Here is a 21,711-nt window from a genome sequence, read left to right on the forward strand (position 1 = left end):
CCCACAGCCGAACCCGGCTTACTGATCCTTGCCCTTGCTTCACCTTGGCTTGTTTTGAATTGGAGGGGCAATACAAGCGTTTTAATTGACATAAGCAGCTCAGGAGTGTTTTATCGGCGCTCCAGAGTACTGTGTGTCCGTCCCGTACCCCCGCCCCCAGCAATAAACGCACAGTGGGTGACTGAAAGTGCAGTCCACATCTCAGGATTTTTCCTGGACGCTTCGTCCAGTCTGCTACTTATCCTGTCATCGCCCATGAAACTGTGCTAAAGTATCTCATTTCTTGTGCGTGAAAAATGAGCTGGGCAGTACAGCCTGTGAAGGGGATTTGACACTTGGAAGGAACCCAACACATAGCATGAGGAAGGTGAGTCGAGTGTACAGTGAAACACGCCCACACCCTTCTGTTGTGTTAGTGTGGCCCGCAAAGAGCAGGCTTTTTAATGATACTAATGTATACATTATTTTAAAACTGATGAGGAGAGGAAGGAACGCAGAACAGCAGGTCTCTCTGTTTTGCAAATCCTACGTTAAATATTTTCTATGAAATATCTTCTATAAATTCTTTCAGGTTCTAGATAGTATCTTCCAAATAATCAATGTATGACCGTGAGCTTCCACTTACAGTCAACACAAATTGCCTTGAGTACCTTTTGAGAAGGGTAGGAAACTATAGGAATCTCAGCAGGGTATTTGTGGTTGCATGTAGGTGATAGCAAAGTAAAACTCAAACTGTGCCTTCCTTCAGGCTCGTAACTCCTCTTTGCTCTACAGTGTGGGGACAAATGATTAATTCAAATGGTGATCATCTGTCAGTGCCTTTCAGACTTTTCCATGGGCTGTCTTCTCTGCCCTTCGTTGTAATTTCTTTGGTTGTACCAAGTAATTTTCTTAAATACATGTGCTACTTCATATTTCACATCTGCCTTTTAATTGGTTGCCTTGCTGCCACAGCTTCTTTAGCACTTTAAAAGAAATAACTTTTAACATTAGGATACTGAACAGTATGATGAAAAATCTAAGGAAATCTATCTAAAGACCCCTTTTTCTAAATGGATACAGCTAAGAAACGGGCACAGCAGAGAAGAATGCCACAAAAGGCAATTCTTTTTTGCCTCAAAAAAAAAAAAAAAAAAAAAGTTAAAGTGCATGCCAGAGGAATAGAAGAGGCTGCCAATCAGTGAGATCAAAGCTGCAGCTCTTCCTTTGCTATCGTCCATGGGGAAAAAAAGAATTTTTTGCATCTAAGCAATCAATCTACCCGAGGAAAATCAATGCTATTCATTTGCCAATATGCAAGTGTTTGAGAGCCAGTAGAACTAGAGCTTGAAAGGAAGGGAACTCTAAATTCTCAGTCAAATGAATGATTTATAACACAGTCTGTACATTACAGATGAATCTATAAAATCCACTAATTTTGTACTGCCATTACAAAACATTGATCAGAGCCGCGGCCCGGCCCGGCCGCCAGAGGGCAGCCGAGCGGCGCCGCCTCCGGGAGCGGGGCCGGCAGGAGCGGGGCCGGCAGGAGCGGGGCCGGCAGGAGCGGGGCCGGCAGGAGCGGGGCCGGCAGGAGCGGGGCCGGGAGCGGGGCCGGGAGGCTCCTGCAGCGAGCTCCAGCAACGCCACTTCTCCAAACCTGCGTCGGTACCGTGACCTGCCCTTGCCCCAGCAGTGGCCCTGCGCTGGGACAGCCCTCTGTACTTACCGGTACTTCCGTTTCCAAGGAATGCAGTCCGTGTCGGCAAAAATGGGGACGTTGCTCACATGCCTGGCTGTGGACAGACACCACTCAGAGATGGATATCTTTTTGTGGAGCAACCATTAAAAGAGTCTTTAACACTTTGTGGATTGTGTAAGCTAGACATGGCCAGAGTGCACCAGGAACCTTGCCTGCATCCATCCTTCATTCGGAAGTGTCCCAATTAGAGAGCACTTAGAGCAAGACAGTCAAAATTAACTCTGCCTTTTGCATTATGAGCAATCATGTAGCTTTCTAATTATGACACCAGTGAAACTTCTCAGAGAAACTTAGCAAGGAATAAATATTTCAGTAGTTCAGGTATTTGCCTGTGCCAGCCAAAGAGTCTCCAAACTGCACAGAAATGTCAGGCTATTGTAATCAGAAATCCCAGACCCCAGGACAGTCCATGTTCTCTTAAGATGAAATATATATCTCACATGACAGGTCGAATAGAGTACAGATTATCTTGTGACTCCTAAGAATTCAGACCATAACAAGCCTGGGAAACATAATTTTAGAGTACTGGCCTTATGTTAATGAGGTCAAGTGCCCATTCACTTGTGAGAACGTATACTAGAAAGAAAATCCTAAAGCACACTTCGTTAGTTTATACCCTGTACCTCCTCCTGCTGCCTCACAGTGCCCATTCCTCGTTACATTTCTAAGCTATACACTTGTATGAAAAAAAAGATTATTTAGAAGATATTTAATATTTAATTTCTCCTTATTGAACAGAAGGCTAATGAGACTTTTTAGAATGTGAGATGTGATTATGCAGCCAAAAAATTAAAATGGCAGCTGCTTTCAAAGGAGATTGCTGCTGAGAAATGGAGAATTGCCAGCTGAGGTATATGAAAGATCAGCTGGCCTTTTAACTTTTCACGGTTTAGGAAAGAGTGACAGGGCCATGCTCTTAAGAAGCCCTTAAATTACAGAAAACAAGAAATCAGCCAGTCTTCAAGTTCTCCCATGCCTGTAAGAATGAGAGTTCAAATGTGTAGAGTCCAAACTGCTGTTTGTATTATGGGACATAAAGCAAATCATGTTGAATTTAGTACTTTGACTATTTCTTTGCTTTTTCTGGCCAGTACAAGTACTCATTCCCTCACTTTTACTTAAATTCAGCCAATGAGATCTTGCTGAAGTTTCCCAGGAAAAAAAAAATTCTCTTCAGTTAGAAATTTACTGTGAAAAATATGAACCAAAAGACTCAATCATGGTTGTTAGAGCTTGAAAAAAAATTACTTATTAGGTTTATTAAGATTACATAGTAATAGAGTACAGAGATCTACTATGAAAAACTCTTTATACCGCTAACTATATCAAAAACTTCAAGAAGTTTGAAGTAAGCACAGTAATAATGTCACTTAAGCTGGTTTTTAGTATATTTGTATTGTTATATGGAAGCCAATTTCAATGGTATAAACCCAGAATGAGCACATAAATTCTACCTCAAGCAATAGTTTAAATTCATGTATCTCACAGAAGTCTTGGGAGCAAGATGGAGACTGATAGGCCTGTGATCCATGTTTAGAATACAGCAGTGCCACATTCAGTGTGATTAGGGTTGTTGTACCCACACAACACCTACAGACTTCAAAGGAGCAATCAGGCTGTAGTGGAATAAAGACAGAGAAACCTGCATGTGAGTTCTTTTGGGATTTGTATGCTGTGAGGGCTGCAAAAGATGTGGTAATGTTCATACTTTAAACCAATGCATGTATTAATAAAACTGTCCAGTAAAGCAACATATTAATTCTCCTCTTCAATGCTAATCAATAAAACCAGCATACAATAACCTAGCAAGAGAGTTTCACAACAAGTAAGGACTTCCTTTCCTTCCTGCATCATTCTATATTCTTTTTCTTGTTTCTCTTCTACTGATTTACTCAGGATAACTCCCCGGTTAGTTCACAGGAAAGTCTATTGAAATTAATAAACAAGTTCTAACTTAGTCACAAGAGTATTGTAAAGATGACTTAGCTAAGGAAGTATAATTCTTTGAAGATGCAATGCTTTAATGCATTTAATAAATGTTAATTTATTATTGAATAGATTTATGGCTACATCAGCATACTGTGTTGAAACAAAATTTTGTATGCAGAACCCAGGACAACATAAGGAATTTCAATCAGAGAAGTACTTTGCAGTTGCCTAAGATACAAGGCGGGCTGGGACTCAGACTGCATTATGACCCTTTTCAGTACAATGTGTGGGACACAGTAGAACTTGGTGCCACACCAGACCCACACAGCCTGCTCCTTATTCTGGGAGTACAGGGCAAAAACATCAGTGTTTCTTAACAGACCCAAATCAAACTGATCAGCAGGGAGTGAATCACAGATGTGATGAAGAGGGTCTGGCTTTGTGCCCAGATAGAGGAATAAGAGTCCTGAAGTGCTGGGCTGGCTCTCCACATACCCACAAGAGCCTGACAGGTTATTTCAGCTCCTCACTGCTTGAAAGCAGCTGGGCTGCCTCTGGGCCTGACCCATCAAGTGTCCATTTGGAACAAAAAGCATGCTCTTGGAAACTCCAGTGAGCCTTGTCCATACCGCATTGTCAGCTCAAATGTCTCACTTTATCTGGAACATACTTATCATGGCTAATGGAATTAATTATTAGATTGTAATTATTCAGTCATTCTTTCATTCAAAGTACAAAAGCAGATGAAAGTTCCTGTTGTCTGTATGTCTAGTTTCTTATTACTTTATTCTTCCCTGCCAGCTTTACTGTATTTCATAGATTTCCATCAAAGGCTGAAAGAAAAGGTGGTTTTCCTTAGCTGCAGAGCCAGATGATCATATTTTAACTGTTCAGGCCAAGTTTTATCTTCAGAGCTTGGTGTTAGCTCTCTCTGCTAGATACAGATATTTTTACCGGGCAGGAAGAGCACTAGTCCATGGTCTACCCCTAAATTTGCTACAGATGCTATTGAAACCATTAGATTATTTTTATTTATTATTATGAAATACCTAGTTGTCATCATTTTACTATGTGAAGTCTGAGGGAAAGCCTATGAATTTCTAGGAGCAAGGTACTCAATTAATAACATTATGGTTTCTATGTCCTCACAGATGATACCTCAGCAAGAAAATTTGTAATGTGTATAAGGTGGCCCTCCTTAGGACACTTATTTTCATTATATTGATCTTTCCAGACTAAATTAAAATTTGTTTCAAACCCAAATCTAATTTCAACATTGCTTTATCACTATGGGAAATTTACTCTTCCTGGTCTGTTCCCCATTTCTCCTAACAATCAGTTCCAGAAGTCAAATGTATCTATTTTTTTCCCTCATTTTGTTTTTGTATTAATGCATAGACATTTAAAGAACAAACTTCTGATGCAATGTCAAGACTCTGATGCAATGTTGAGATTCTTCTATTTATTTCTGTATGTGTATCATTTATGAGATATGAGGCATAAAATAAAATAAAATAAAATAAAATAAAATAAAAATTTGACTGCACTATCTCAGAACTCTGTGATAATTCACGAAACAACCTCTCAGTAGTAGTAATTTTTTATTTATGTGACTACCACACCCCCCCTTAGAATTCAAGGTTTTCAAGGGCAAAAGGAACATGGTACTTTGATTCCAGGCAAATAAAATTCCTGTCATGTGGGTCAAAGGTGTTTTCAATAGCCTTCCTTCTCTAGCTCTCAATGCCTTAGCTGTCACTCTGATTTCTTGTTCGCAAAATTGAGACGTGTAAAATATTATACATATCACAAAATAAGCACTCTTAAAAGGCTTTGTGAATTAGTCCTATATAATTGGGACATGTAATTTAATTAGACTCTATATCTTCTATCTATATGAAATAGTGACTTGTGATCTGCAGTGACTAAAGAAACAAGTCTTTTAATTATTTTCTGCAAATTCTTTCAGTAAAGAAGATACACTACTATGACCGCAATTCAGATCAAATTCAAAAATTTTTCTAGTGCAGGTGATAATTTCAGAAATACATGCAATGGAAGTCCAGGGCATTTAATAAGTCTGAGATTTCCTTTTTGCATAGGTGTTCTTCATTACTCTAAGAACAGGACTGTAGCTGTCATCACAGAAGTACTGTAATGAAAGCATTCAGAGCTTTATATTTACTTGTACAATGCAATATGGTCTGATAGGTAAAGATCATACATGACACACATTTGCACTTGACAAGTCATTTATGTAGTAATTCACTGTTCAGCTTCATTTACATTCAATGCAGCCATTCTATTCATCACAATACAGTAAATAAGTTAAGTCTTTCTGCAACATTTCATTCACAGGATTCCAGATTTAATTTTTCTAAGAGCCTGCTGGGGGCACCAACACATGCCCATAAAAATCAAATTATGAAATTAGGCAAATGAAAAAAGAAAGACAAATTTAATAATTTATTTATATGGTGTAAATTACACAGTACACCTCAGGTTATATGTAATGCTTGTAGTCTTCTTTTCACACCTTTGAAAATACACCTACTATGAATTTGCTTGCAGGCTTATACTTGCAAATAATTCACACTAAGAATGACCTGAATAAAGCACGGGCATCTCTAGTAATCTATTCTGGCTGAGAAAAAAAGTGTGAACCAGTTGTTAAGTGAGAAAAGAAACTGCCTTGAGTGTGGGCTGCATCCTGGCTGGTACAGACAGGTGGCATTTGTTGGTTTAAAACCAGGGTGTTGAGTCGTGTAACAGGAAACCCAGCTACAGCAGCCACATAGTTTAATAGCAGTTGTGAGGTGCTACCTCATGCATGTAAAAACAACTGGAGAAGACCTGTACGGATTAAAAATATGTTAATGACACCACAGCAGCATAAATCAAATAATTCTCTAGTTTGAAGCATAGGCATTTTTTTTGCGTATAAGTTGTATTGGTTCTAGAGAAAAGTTGCACAAATCTGAAAGCTTTAAAGCAGAGACTGGAGGACAGAAAAATTTTACAGAAATGCTCTATTTTCTTTGGTGTTCCCTGATTTTTCTGATGAAAGAAAGACCCCATATTTCAGATGCTCCCTTACCTCCTGAGAGTAGCAATATTCAGCTGCCTAACAGCAGCACATTATCTTGAGGTGTGTATTTTTCTAATGCTTCTTACATAGTGGAAGGATGGAAAGGATAGATAAACAAAAGCTAAGAAAAAAGCAAATAAGAGGCCAGCACAAAAAGAGGGTAAGAGTTGAGCAGCAGACTGGAAAGAGATTGCTGGTGAGAAGTGCATTGACTCCAAATTTTTACAGGATCTGAATTTCTCAAGGACTGTGGAGAAGAATCTTATTGAGAAAATTTGATGCAGATAAATGAAATGAAGTTATTGCCAGAAAACTAACAGGAGAGAAAGACCTCTTAGACACTAAGCAGAAGAAGCTGGGTTTCTAGGAGCAGCCAAGAAATGCAGCAAGGAGGTACGTCCTCACTGATGTAATGGCTCATCAACTGCCTTGTACTTGGAAGTATTCCTGAAAAGAGAAAGAAAACTGACAATTGCCAAACTTGCTTCTGACAAGGTTTCATTGGTGCATTTCATTATTCAATAATTGCATATTAACATTTCTTAACGTTTTTCTTTTTCTGCTCTTGCTCTACTTCTAGTCAATGTAACCTGTTACGTCATTCAATCACTTTTATAGTTTGGGTTTTCTTTAAATTCAAGTGGCATTCCCTGCACTTCAGTTTGTGCCTGCTGTTTCTTGTTCTGTGTCTGGACATGCCGGGGAGGAGTCTGGTTTCATCTTTTAGCTCTAGCCTCTAAGTCCAGCTTACTAGGTTTTATTAGATTTTAGACTTTGCACTTTTAATATTGTTCAGATACACATCATATGTGATAAAAATACTGGCCAGCTTTCCCTACTGCATATGAATATTTCCTCTAGCAACCTAGTGGGTGCCTCAGAGGGATGGAAGAGGATCTCTGGGGACAGTTCACTCCAGGATTCTCTGTGATCATTTTACTTCCCTGTGGGATGGGGACGGGCTAGTTCTCAGCACAGCCCAGCAATATTGCCCTCAGAAGACCTTCCTGGCATGCTTACAGTCCTCACTGGGTATTCAGAATATCCAACAGCCTTCACATTGTCACAGTCCCCAGGGCTGATTATGTGATACAGCCCCATTCAGAGGGCTAAAATTGGTCAACCAATGAGCCATGTACTCATCAAAAAATGTTGGCACCCCTAGATATTTTTTAGAAGCACATGCACCCGTCCATCCTTCTCCTTTTCCTCCTTAGCAGACCTCTGGAAAGAGGAGTTCATAGAAGTACCTATGTTTGCTCTCAGTACTTTAGTCCCTCAAAACAGCAGCGCTTGCAAGCACTTTTACTTGTAAGCACCTTTGCCAAAACAGTTTTTAAACAATGTATTTTAAAGTTTTGCAGAGTTTTGGTATGTTTATGCCTTTTACACAACCTAGTAAGTTTTCTGGGGTGAAATCGATGTGGATTGGGCACACAAATACTGCATGCATAGTTCATACATACTTTCTGCGTGGTCCCAGGAAAACTCAAAAAAAGCAAAGCACTGATTCACTTATATTGTTGATCTTTTTCAGGTTTACTTACATAGAAAATGTTACGTTTTCAGTTAAGGTTTTGGAGTTTTGAGTGATGTAGACTGCATAAGCACGCATTGTCTGTGACTAAACAGTCTCATTTCACTTTGGCAGAGGGACTGATTTATTCTAGGCTTTCTTCTTGCTGAAAGAGATAATGTTACAGGATATTTCTATTGAGAAGATAGTAGACAAATCCACCAAAAATGCTTCAGATAATATTTGCTAGGAGATGAACCAGGGAAATATGCAAATTTTACAACTTTAATTCTTTAAGACATTTTTAGCTTTGCCTTCAATAAACTGAGAAATACTAAATCATCTTATTACGATCTTGTAAAACATTTAAGTATTTGAAACTAACATAGTTCTGGGAAAGAAAACTATGAGGATAGTATGCCACTGTCCAATTACAGCAATGTATGTACTGGAACAAAAATATTTAAACAGATGTTATAAAAGACTCCATTTCCATTGTACAGCATAGGCACATCTGCTGTACTTTAAATACTTCTTATCCATGCCAAAGAAATACTATGAAGAGAAAATGCCTTTTTTCTGCTTTTCCTTTGAGTTTACTCTCTGTGAATACGGAAAGAGTCTTTTCAATAGGAAAAAAGGCACTGATTGTAATCGCAACATTTTGTGTTTGCCCTACAGCTGCCATTTGTGACTAGTACGGAAATCAAGTCCTGGCTCTTGTTTTCTGGCCTCTTTTAAAAACCTTGAATATTGCTAAAATAATATTGGGCAGGAAGGAAAGGAGGGACAGCATTGTGCAAGACCAAACTAATATAAAAATGCTGCAGTGCTACACACACTTCCTTCCAAATCATTTTCAGGCATTAGCTTATTGGTATTGTTCTTTACAAAGGAAATATTTAGTGTCACAGTATTACCACCAGTGATGAAGTGCACCTACACTGATGTTTATGATATATATGTGTTTTGGGGACATGCTTGAGTTGTAGTATTAAGGCCTCAAGCACGTAAATTCCAGACTTAGACAGTAGTGGAGTGGTGGCTTTAAAGTAGTAACTTGAATTACTTATAAGGTAAGGCTCTTACATTTGCTCACTGGTGAGTCTGGAAGACTTAATACAGCTATATTTAGCAGCGATATTTAGTAAGTAGCATGCACTACTACTGACTATGTACTTTACCAATGCAATAGTCTCAGAACTACAGAGCATTCCAACAAGCAGTCTTCCTTGAGCTGCTTCTCTTACAAACCCATTACATATTGCCAGATGACACAGGTACCCAATCTCTTATTTTAACCATGTAAGTTCATCCATAAGATATTATTTAAAGCCAACAAATGGATGGGGCACTGGAAGAAGAAAACCTTGAAAGCTTCTGGTTTATACAGAGCCTTCTGGGAAGCAAGCATGCAGCAGCAGTCTGACAGGGGATCCATAATAAGTTAGCAGCTCTGTTTCCATATGGTTCAAAAAGCCCAAGCAAAACCCTAAGGGACACAGAAGTTTTGCCATTAACTTGAGTGAGATCGGAGTAGGAGTGGAATACAGATGTTACACCCATGGAAATTATGCAGAAATGGTCATGGTAGATCCTGTCAACCATAAACTTAGGAGATAGAGAAAACACTACTAATCACTATCTCACATGGGGTTTTGGAGAAGGTGAACAAGGGTACAAGACATACAAACATTTTCTTTATAGGTACAAAAATCACCAGAATTTTGTTACTATTAACAAGCATTCCAAGAGTATTCATGTGCTTGGTATAAATCACACTGTTGCATGATGCTTTTGCACTTGCAACTGCTAGAACATGAAATGAGATGAACTAATATTATGCTGTAATGTACTTTATGTGTTCAATTATTTCAAAAGCACTGTTTATGAAAATATTGCTCATTTTCTGACAGAAGAATATTTATGCCATAGCAGGCACCTCAAATATAAGACACTCTACAAAAGGAATTTGAAAGTAATGGGTTTGTACTTCACTTGTCAGCATTTGTAGTGCAAGAGGCTTATGAGATTTCTATCTGTTCTGATAATACTTTCATTCTGCTGCCTTTAAATTGTTACTGTGCCTTAATTTAGACTACTGCCTTATGGTCTTGACATTTTTGTTTTCCTAATTCTAGTTTTAACCAAAATCACTGATCTCCACATGGTGCAAAAAGTAGGATTTGTATGTAATCTTAACAGCAGCTTTTCAGATTTCTCATAAATTAAATGTAAAAGGAGCTGGATGTGAATTAATTAGGATGTGTGACCAAGTGACCGCATCAGCAACGTGACTCTTTGTACAAAGATCATTATGATTATTCTCAATGTTTTTGCTGTTTAATATTCCACTGCAAGAAACAGAGCTGTTCTCTCTGTTCTTATCAGTGCAAAGTGAATACCTGCTACCTTCTCCAACATTGCCATAAAAATAATTTGCAAAGTGAATTCCATTCCTCATTGTGCATGGTCCTTGCTTTAATTCTTTTCTCTATGATTATAATTAAACTTTCCAGAGAGTAGACAGAGGAATAAGTGAACTACACAGGTATGTATCAAACTATAAATGAAAAGACCATCTGACTGAGAAATGTGTTGAAAAGCTTAGGTTGAAAATTCCAGAAATCTTCTTCAAAACAAAGTATCTAAAAATAACTTTATTCATTTATGAAACTGGGCTTGTTCAATTCCTGGTAAAACAGAAAATCTTAGACTGGCAAAGTTAGATAAATCTAAATCAGACTTTGTTTGAAAACAGATGCAACTATCAGCTCACAGGCTGCTGGACAAGATCTTGTGGGAGGTAAGTGGGCCTTTGGCTGTCACCAGAAATGTTCCAACTAAATTGTCATAAAAATGAAATTAAAAACAAAAATCAAATGTAACCTTCTTTCCTGCCTCCAAAAGCTGGATTAAAAAGCCTTTCGGTAAAAAGATTTAATTTTTGCAAATAATATGGAAAAAAAAAATCTGGAGAAATATAGATGGAGGAAATAAATGCAAGGAAATAAATGTCTGTGGAAATGTATGGGGCAATGGAAGTATATTCCTAGATTATTCTGAGCCAAATGCTCTTACGTTACTTATCATTCCAGCTGTTGTCAAAGAGGATATACAAATTATTTTTAAACACAGGCAAAGAGTAATTAACATTTTGTGTTCTTTACTGAAGATATATACACATTTGTAGGATTAGACAATTTAAGAATTCCTTCCATTTCAATAGTATAGAGGTGGTCAAATGCATACATACTGAAGTCTTTATGTGTAATGGTGTGTTATTCCTATTTTTTTTTTTAATTTCAAGTTTTTATTGTATCACTATAAAAGTGATGGTTTAAAAAGTAACAACAAGAAGTTTCTGACATTATTATCTCCTTTATTAGGACCAAACGTGAAAGGTATTACAGACAGTAAATCTACTTATCAGTGATTTGTAAGCATTCTAGGAATTGAAGTTATTTCATTTAATAAATAAATAATCTCTCGCTGTCAAAAAATAATGATCTCTAACAATAGCCGAAGGCACCCATCCTGTGAAGAGGGATGATTAGAGTTTCCCTGGTGGTAGATTCCAAGAAGTCAACGAGATGCACAATGTTGACAACTATCAGAACAAGAAATGAACCAAATGAACCAAACTTAAACTGCCAAATCATAATTAATTGTTAGTAGTATTTCCTATGCAACTTACTGGTCCTTTAGTGTTTTTCTTTTAAAAAGTAGTTATTCAAGATGTGAAAGAAGCATTCTATTGATACTTTGGGAAATGTCAATGAGATTTCAGGCATACTCCAGTGTGGGTGTAAACACATGGCTTCAGGGGTACTGATACTTACTTGGAATGAATCCGTTTGTTTAAGGAGGAATCTGTGATATTCTTCATTTATTTTTTTATATATCTGTCATAAGGATTCCTTGCAACAAATACCAGCACATGGATCATAACAAATTTTGCTGAAAGATGCTATCAGGCAGTGATTAATACGCTGAATATGCTGTAAGCTATAGTACATGTTCATTCTTCTCTGTTTTTATGAGATTCTGTGGTTGCAGTTTCTGGGCTTTCCCCGGACAAAGTTCTGTGTAAAAAAAAAATTTAAAAGGGAAAATATTGATTTCATCATGACTAAAGAGAACAAAATTTTACCACAGAAAACTTCATGAAAGATGATTCATGCTCCAAGGAAGTTAGAGAATGTTGTTATAATCGTTTGTCTCAGACACAAGTTCACCAACTGTATATATTTAAGTAGTTCTCACTGTTTCCATTTGCAGATAAAAAATGTGATCATATGATCCTTTCAAGATAAGCTACCACTAATTTTAAACATTCTGATTAGTCTGTCCTTACTTTTCGAAATAGTATCTCACAGGATTTCACTGTATTGAATACAGCTCCTAGAGTTGTGAAATGCTTCCTGAGAACTTTTCAAATTCCAAAGATATTTTTGTCCTAACAATATGCATGTGTGATATGTCATCACACCACTCATGTTTATATATTTTTGCCTTTATGTTGTAAATAGTTCCATTTTCTCCTTTTACATTTGTGTTCTTGTAGCTACCTGAACTGTGAAGTTGCATCAGCTCACAATACAAGCAAGTCGGGTTTGTTACTTTTTGACTCCTAACTGCATTTAAATCCAACACATCATTTAAGTTTCAACTCTGAGGGTTGTTTTTAACTCTTAAGATTAATTTTTCCCAGAAAAATTAGGAACTTTTTTTCCAATTTTTTGCATGAAGATTTTGCAGCTTAAAATGAATAAGACAGGAGTCATTGATAGTCCTTAATTCCAAATATGTCCAGTAAGAAATGGAGGCATCCTTACCATTTAAAATTTCAGAGCAGATGGAGTTTGGCTATTCTGAGTCAGGGTCACAAGGTTGCATATTTCCCTCCACTCAAGCCTTGTAACACTTGGTGAGCATTAGTCAGATGCCAGGCTTCCGCATGTTGCCTGTAGCAGTGTGGCTGAAAAGAAAAGTAGCTTTTTTGGTAAACTGGGAGAGTGAGCAGAGATTTGAAATTGGCATAAAGTCAGCATCAGTCTCCTGAGGCCATTCGTGTAGTCTGGCTTCTGCCAACTAGTCTAGCAAATTGTTCATGTTTTCTCTTGAACTTTGCTCTACATATGTCAGGCTAGACTATTAACAGCTGAAGAAATGGACCCACCAGTGAAAACCTTTTGCAAATTAGCTGAACGTGGCTGTGCTGTTCAGTGTTGACTTTGCAGCTTGGCAATGCTATCTGCTGCTCACATTTGAGGAGGTATATTGGGCATCCACTTAACAGTGTATGAGTTTATAAGATTACATATGAACACATGTTTGTAGCTGTCAGGAGCAGAAACTAAAATATTTTCAGTGGACACCATTGCCAACTAAACAGAAATGGTAACTAAGCAACGCAGAAACACCACTTAGGTTGTTCATGACTCGGAAGCACGATTTACCAAATGTCTTCCTCCCACCCAACCCCCAACTAAAATGTCTGTATTTACTTGGAAGCTTTATTTCCTTAATCTGTAACATGTTATACATTAAAATTTTAAAAGCCGATATGAAACTGAATCATCATCACCACAAATATCAGTTGAACAGTTTGACAATGCTGAATCCAAGCACAACCTTTCAAAAAACATAAAATAGTTCCACACGGTTATAAAGAGCAGAAGATAAAGAATTGATTAAAGAAATGTTTTTTAAATTACTTTTTCTTTAAACTGAAACTGCCTTCTTACTTAGAGAGACCCTATCACAGGCAATGGCAGTGCTACCCAGTAATACAGGCTTGGATATCTGTGCCTAACACCATAAACTATCACTTGAATCAGGTTAGAAAAACTTCTTCCCAATATAGTAGTACTGGCACTGTGAAGTCCTGTGATCATGGTCTGTTACTTTAAGGCAGCATGTTATGTAAAATGTTTGTCCTGCTGTTTCTCCACCCCTGATGATCCTGTTCCTTCTCCCATTTCCCTGGGTTTCACTAGATGAAAGAAGGTAGCAGAGCTACTAATCAAGTCTGTCCTAAGCTAGAAATTTCAATAGAATATTCAGTATTACACAGGACACAACTTTTCTCAGAGGCAGGATGGTATTTGTCCTGATTTATACCGATGAGCTGTATAGGCATTTACCGGGAAGTTGAATTTTCAATACATCTCAACTATAAAGAGATCTGGATAGTCAATAATACACGTTCCATGAGAATGCCATGCTAATTATCCCATGAGTAATTCCAAATGGAATATATAAGTCTCTACAGGCTGCACCAGTATTTCAGCTTCTGTCTTCAGACAACTAAGCAAAAAAAGCAGTGAAAAATACTTTATAAGCTACTAATCACCACTGGCTTTAAGGAGTATTGTTAAGCTCACAAATCCAGTGAAAAAGATGTACTTCTGAGTTCAGAATTTTAAGCAGAAATTAAGTCATCAACTTTGTGAATTGCTGCCTTGGAATATGTGAAAAGTTCAAGTTAAAAACCTTCATAATGCCAATATTATGGGAATTCTGCAAGGTTGTACCTGTTACATGTATTTTGTAACAGCACTTTAAATCTAAAAAGACCAAGAGATCCTTAAAACAACAAAAGAAGTCTGTTTTGTTCTCCATAGATGTTACATGAAATTAGCTCTAATGTAGAAAAATACATATATTCGCTTATGAAAACATGCTATGTACAGTTACTGTTTAATTGTTGAGGGACTCTGTTAGACATTTTTCATCTTTTTTAAATGGAAACATGAGACTTTCAATTGAAAAAAAATGCTTGCACACATGGCTATGTTACACCATTAAAATATGCTGGGCACTTTGAAAGCAAAGACAATGTCTCTGCCTTCAGCACCTCACTATGTAAGAAGAATACTGTATCTCTTTTCTCATATTGTCAAGGTACAGAATAATAGACACATTCAAAAAATGTTTAAGCAAATCCTTCATTTGCTGTTATAATTACTTCTTGGAGGAGTTGTGGAGTTTGGATTTTATAATAATTTTTACCACAGTTTCAGATTTTTTAAAAAATAACAATTTTTGAAAAATATAAATTAAAAATATCTGGTTTAGCCTTGTTTTAATATTTAGAAACAGACATCAAAAAGGCATTATTTTGAGTTTCACTAAAAACAAATAATTTTTTTATTTTATTTAGCCAACCATAGTAACTATTTTAAACAGTTCTTTAAGAGTCTGAACAACAGAATGAGATAGATGAACTATCTGGAGTTCTGTGAGCAATCTCATGGCTTCAGTGTTGACCTACATGGATTTTGATGAGTTTACTGAGATCCCCAGTTGTATGCAGCTATTCTGTTTTCTTTTGGAGAATGAGTGTTAGTCAGGCATAGTAATTAACCTTACACAGGCCCTGCCCTTGTTACGTACTAATCACATTTGTATGGGCTACACACATTACATCACATCACTCAGAGAGTTTCACCCACTCACAGGGTTTCTTTTGTATTTGGGAGAGGACAGCTCCTTTCTATGCTCTTTTTGTTCTTGTCATTGTACCTGTGTAAGACTTAATGTGAAGGTTTCTAAAGAGACAATATCTACCTTCATGAGCTAACATCCCCCTAAATATTATTATAGGCAAAAACAGCTTCCACAAAAGCAAACTAAATAGCCTGCTTCTTGGCTGAGCTTGTTAAGAGACTTGCCAACAAGACAAGGAACTTTCAGAATTGTAAACAGTGCAAATGAGAAATAAAAGAATTACGAGACTAGTGTTCTCCTCAGCCTGTCATCCTCCTCTTTGGTTGCAGTCCAGCAGCTTTTTGGAGGCTTCTCTTCAGGCCAATAAAAGTTCTCTTTCTTCTGTGTCAACCAAGAGCCACATTTAGGTTAGAAATAATCCTATGAGCCAAAATGTTCTTTGTGTGCCTGCAACCTGTACCCGTCTCATTCAACAAACTTGAGAAAAGTGGATATCATTCTTACCAGGCTTAAAAGCAGAAAACACGTTAGGCCCGGCAGATTTCCTGATACAGCCCAGAAAATGGATACATGATATCCCAAGCCCATTTGAAAGACAGTGAGGGAAATGTAGGAAAATATTTTTCAGATTCTGTTGTCTATAACACAAATCAATAATGAGTGCAGAGGTTCGTACTTCTTCTCAAAAATCTAATTTTCGAATGAACTATCTTCTAGATGTTAAGCCCTGAGCAGAATTTTTTGTTTCATTCTGCAGTTCTTACCATGTGAGATCTGAAAAGACATTTGCAGCTTCTATATACCTGGCAAGTATAGACTGCAAAATTTCACATGATCTGAATCCTCATCATCTGGATTTGAGACCTATTTGGACCACTTAATGGTGCTTTTTGACTCTCAAGCTAAGGGATTTCTGTTCATGGAAGGTGGAGCTCTGGAGAGAAGCACTGCTTGGGTCTCTCCCTGCTGAGCTGCCTGAGGATGTATACACAATACACACCTTGGGATCATGTCCAGTACCCCAGAAATGTCAGCTGTTTATTACCATACAGATCTCAAAGAGTCCAAATCTCAATGGACAAAGGCAGCTCTTTGTAGGACTTATCCTATGCTCTTGAAGAATCCTTTTAAATCAACAGCAAATAAAGTATGGTTTTTGTTCTCAGAGGAAATGACAAAATAAAAATGCCTCAATAGACTACATACATATTTAAAGAAATTTATATTTCTTTGCAAATATGTGATTGAATTCCTCCCTGAGTTACAGCACCAGAACAAAGCCCACTGCACTTATAACAGCCCATTCAAAGCTGAAGAGAACTAATTTGATCCCAGTTAGCCATAAAGAATATATTTCTCTCATGGGTCATAAGTTTCTTTAATTCAGAGTATTTCCCATTTCCCTGGCCCTATAGCCTGTTCCCTTATCCTACATTTCAAATACTGTTGCTACAAGACTTCCAGTTTGAACAGACACTTTGCCCATTTTCTCTCTTTCAGGGGCACCTATGTTCCTATGAGTATGACTGGGACTTTGTGACCTTGCAAAGTAGGTGAGTCTCCTGAAATTACCCCTACCCATCCATTTATCTTCCAGCACAACTCTGAAATCCTGTGCATTAGAATAGTTTGCTTATCGGAACAATATTCAGCCCTGAGTGCACTTTGAGTTGATCATGTGAAAGATGCTGTTAGACAGTTTTAGGGGTTTTCTCATGCATTACTGTTCCTGTAAATGCCTTTAAAGAAGGAGGATAGTGGTTGTGTGTGTCATAAGGCTTTCAAAATCTTTTGTTTTTCATCTCAGTCCACTGGCCAAAAATAAATGAGTCACTTTGTTATAATATGCTGTCTCCCATTGCTTTGTTTGGGTTTGCACCTACTTCTTCCCTAACAGAAAAAAAAAAGGAAAAAGATCAATCACACAAACATGCTGGTGCATATTTGGTACACATGGTACACAAATGATACAATGAGAAATTATAACACTTCTCACTTGGTTTCTTTTACCACCTAAAGCGCCAGGTACTGGGACTAGTTCTTGGAAAGACTCTTCTCTTGCTCAGAATGTGGTCAGCCCAGGGAAGGGAAAAGAGGGTTCTGAGCAGCACACGGCTTCCTAAATTGCACTGAGAACATTTAAAATGCTAATTTGAACTTTCTGAAGAGTGAATTCAGTTTGGGAATAGAAAGGAAGTATAGTAATTGACATCAGATAAAAATCTGGTAAAAGATACTATCCATGAAAGTCTCTAAGTCTTGTGTCCTTTTGCTATGCATTCAGCAATTTAGGGTAAGAGAATAATATTATTTGAAGTGTGTTTCTGAGTTGTTTTCCAAAAGAAAATTAGAACTGCAACAGAGCCTCTTAATTTCTTTTGGGCAGGGTGTCAAATGAAAAGCAAAATGTAAGGTTCCAGGAGCTTTATGCCAACACCATGTTTTCATAAGTATAAATCAAAATTATGACAGGTACTCCATAATAAGCACCTTTCCATGCTTATGTTCATTAAATAAATATATGAACCAGACACTGTTGAGAAAGGGCAATCCTTCATGTGCCGTTGTACATCACTGTAAGTAGTACAGTACATGAGAGAATTTAATTGATTTTGGGGTTGAAAATATCCATAAAAATTATAGAGTACATTAATTTTTACTTTTTTTTCTGGGATTAACAAAACAGTGAAGCAATTAAAAGTCTTTGATCAGAGTAGAATGACAGTCAGCAACTCTTATTACTCAGATGGGTGTTTTGTGTGTAACACTTCTAAAATCTACGCTGAAGCTTTCAGTCAATGCTCTGAAGCAGCATTATTCTCTCCCACACTCTCTCAGGATTCCCTTGCCACCGCTGTCTTACAGTGCTCCCCTCCTACTGAGTATCTGGTCAGTGGTAGCAGCAGCTGCAGGAACAGTTCGTTCAGCATGCCAGACTGAAATTCATGTTCCAGGAATGTCTCCTGGGGGGTTGAGCAATTCAGTCAGATTCATAGTTAAAAGCCTTTCACTGTAACACAATTACCCTGCAGTGGAGAAGAGGAATGGTTGGCATTTGTTTGCTACAAATGTGCCTTGCAAAACCCACTATTACGAAATCCTTGCTTGGGTGAAATTTCCACGGACAATGTGATGTACCTCTGCTAGAATTATGGGCTTCTGTGTTGGGAATGTAAGGGGGAAATAGAATGAGCAAGAACATTTTATATGGGTTTCAACATCCATTTTCTCAAAAATATTAATGCTTTTTCTGTCTAAAAAGTAGCAACTACAGCTGTCCAGCAGGACCCAAACAGTTCCAGAAAGTTGTGGTTTAGTGGCTATTTAGAAAAGCATTTATTTTATTTTTTTCAGACTCTGGCTGATTCTTGTTATCATAAAAAACACAGAAAGTCATTGCAAAGTGTCATCTGCCTTAGGCAGGTGGGGCAGTTTTACTGGCTAAGTTGCAGATTTAACTGGCCTCTAGCCATCCAATTTGCAATTTCTATCACATATTCTGCACTTCTGGCTTAGACTGAGTCATGGCCTGAAACAAGAGAGGAAACCGCCACTGTCTGGCCAAACTGTCTCATCTTGCAATAGGAATACTGGGTACTTCTCTGCCTTGTGATCCTCACCATTGAGTCCTAGTCTTCCAGCCACTGGGGAATAAAAGCAAGGTATCCAAACTAGACCCTCCTTAGACCACTTTTCTGCCTCTTGGTAAGCGAAATCTTGCACTTAGCAAGTGGGACAGAGAATTGCAACACATATATGCTCGTGAGAATTGTGTGATACAGGACAAGAAGAAAAGAGTGTGAGAGAACTGGGATGCTTTACAAATTATTTGTGAGTCAAAAATTATGACAGTAACTAAAGCTTAAGCGGGGCCTTAGGGAAGAGGTGGGAAAGAAGGAAAGGGAAGGGAAAGGGAAAGGGAAAGGGAAAGGGAAAGGGAAAGGGAAAGGGAAAGGGAAAGGGAAAGGGAAAGGGAAAGGGAAAGGGAAAGGGTGAGTGGTGGTACAAGTAAAAAACTGGAGGGAAGAAACTGTGAGAGGTAATACAGAGAATAGGAGGAAGCTGTCTGGAGATTAGTTCTCAAGAGGCTCAAGGCACAGAAGGCAGTTTCATATCTCAAGAAACCAAAACTAAAATTTTACCACTTTGGGCATATATTCTTCAGCCACCTGTATGATAATGAAATAATTAGGCTTATTCACAGGTTACCTGGATGATTTTGCCAGATTAGACATAAAGAGAGAGCTTGACAGGTCAAACCTGCACAAACTCTTTTGGGTTTGCAGGGATTCAGTTCAAGTTCTTGGCCTCATATGAACTCCTTCATCATGTAATTTGAGCAGTATGAAATACAAAGCTCATTAATTCAGTTGAAGCATTATATCCTCCATATTTCCTGAAGAAGAAATCTCATGGCAGCATAATTTCCCTCCTTTCCATACGTACCTTTTTTGGGAGTCCAGAACCAATATGCTTTCAAAAGTACACCCTCTAAGGATTATATAGACAAGGTGGTCAGTGCACAGAAAGGAGACATAGACTTTCCAGAGAAATCCATAACCTGGAAACAGAACAAAAATAATCTGATATGATAGCAAGGTTGCTGGTCTGGACAGATGGAGAAGACAGAACATATAAAATAGAAGAAAAAAAGACTGAATATTCATAATATTAAATCTGAGCTGATAGTCCAGGTAATAGTCACAGACACCATGCTCTTTTTTTCCAAGCTGATACAGGATAGTATTTACATGGCTTAAGCTTAGTTAGGTTTTTTAAACAAATGCCTTCAATTCAGAGTGCAAGCACCTGTACTCACTCCAAAGGTCCGTTTTTTAAATGCACTGGGAAGAGGTGATTTCGGGAAATACCTATCTACCCCTATATGAGGGAGAAACAAGAGAAACGCAAGAAGTAGAAAAAATTGTACAAAACATGAAATATAGCCTGGAATAGGTCTAGTAAAACAGTTATTAGAAAACCTTCCATACATTTTGTGCTAAAACCCGGTGATGGTACAGGCAAAAGTTTTTTCTTCTTGCTGTTTAGATCCTCCTATACACACAAAATGAGACCTTCAAACATTCCTCAGTGCAGTTCTGCACAGAGATCCTCTGCTCTTATCATGAGCTTCTTTTCCAACAGAAACAGTTTGCAGGATCTCAAACTCAGGGCAACCACTTAGGCCAAGAAGCAATAACAATAATGAATAGCTTTTGTATCCTTCAAAATGAGTCATGTTGTTCAAAAGGTAAGAGGGATTTACTCATAATGGACAGGCAGTGATGATTCAGCAATTATATTTTCAACAGACTGTCAAACAAACTTCAATGAACTATAAGAATGCATCTGTACTGATCTCATGGAAATATACAAAGGGAGTTGTTTTTGCATTATTAGAAGCAAACACATTACTCAGACCCAAAAGTATAAAAGAGAGACTGATGGGCAGCCAAGTCTCTCAGCAGACAAGCCAAATATATTTCTAAGCCCTCTTGAAGCCGTCTTTGCGTTCCTTTCTCAAAGAACATTTTTAAAAGCAGTTTTCCAAATTTCTTTTAAGTAATACACTGCCATCATATAGATCCAGATCACTACTACTAAAAGCCAATGCCACAGATACTCCATTCTGTGCTTCCAGAAATACTTGAAAATACATCAAATGTTAAAAATGTTTGACATTACAAAGTACTACATGATTAGTTCATCTCAAGTGAGTTGTCATCAATCAGAAAGTTTGCATATAAAGTTTATTAGGAAACCTTTAAGATAGATAGTATCTTTCTTTGTAGCACCTAGTGAAGGTTGGCCTTCAGAGAGAGAGGGAAAGTTTTGTAATACCTGTATATATAATATAGATAAATCCCTAAATCCCTGATATGACAATCTTCATCTTTGCTGGAGTCCATCTGATTTCAAAAGTCCCACATAGATACTAAAGTCTATGTATGTAGGCCAGAAGTTTAGAATTCTCTGTGTGGA

At 37.7% G+C, this 21,711-nt stretch overlaps 1 long non-coding RNA gene across 3 annotated transcripts in view; it reads right to left on the minus strand.

The window, feature by feature from the left end:
- Window positions 1-3,010: 3,010 nt before the first annotated feature.
- LOC106855473 (uncharacterized) overlaps window positions 3,011-21,711 on the minus strand; it is a 35,594-nt gene continuing 16,893 nt past the window's right edge. The window contains exons 1-6 of one of the 3 annotated variants that reach the window (XR_015804837.1): window positions 20,721-20,858; window positions 20,176-20,290; window positions 13,113-13,255; window positions 12,117-12,359; window positions 8,306-8,440; window positions 3,011-7,205 (exon numbers count right to left, since the gene is read on the minus strand). This is a non-coding gene — a long non-coding RNA (uncharacterized LOC106855473). Of the gene's footprint in view, window positions 7,206-8,305; window positions 8,441-12,116; window positions 12,360-13,112; window positions 13,256-20,175; window positions 20,291-20,720; window positions 20,859-21,711 lie in introns of those variants that run through there. The other 2 variants (XR_015804838.1, XR_015804836.1) reach the window with 2 other exon arrangements.

The sequence above is a fragment of the Sturnus vulgaris genome, chromosome 7 (genome assembly GCF_052056855.1).
Source record: "Sturnus vulgaris isolate bStuVul1 chromosome 7, bStuVul1.hap1, whole genome shotgun sequence".
Taxonomy (NCBI): domain Eukaryota; kingdom Metazoa; phylum Chordata; class Aves; order Passeriformes; family Sturnidae; genus Sturnus; species Sturnus vulgaris.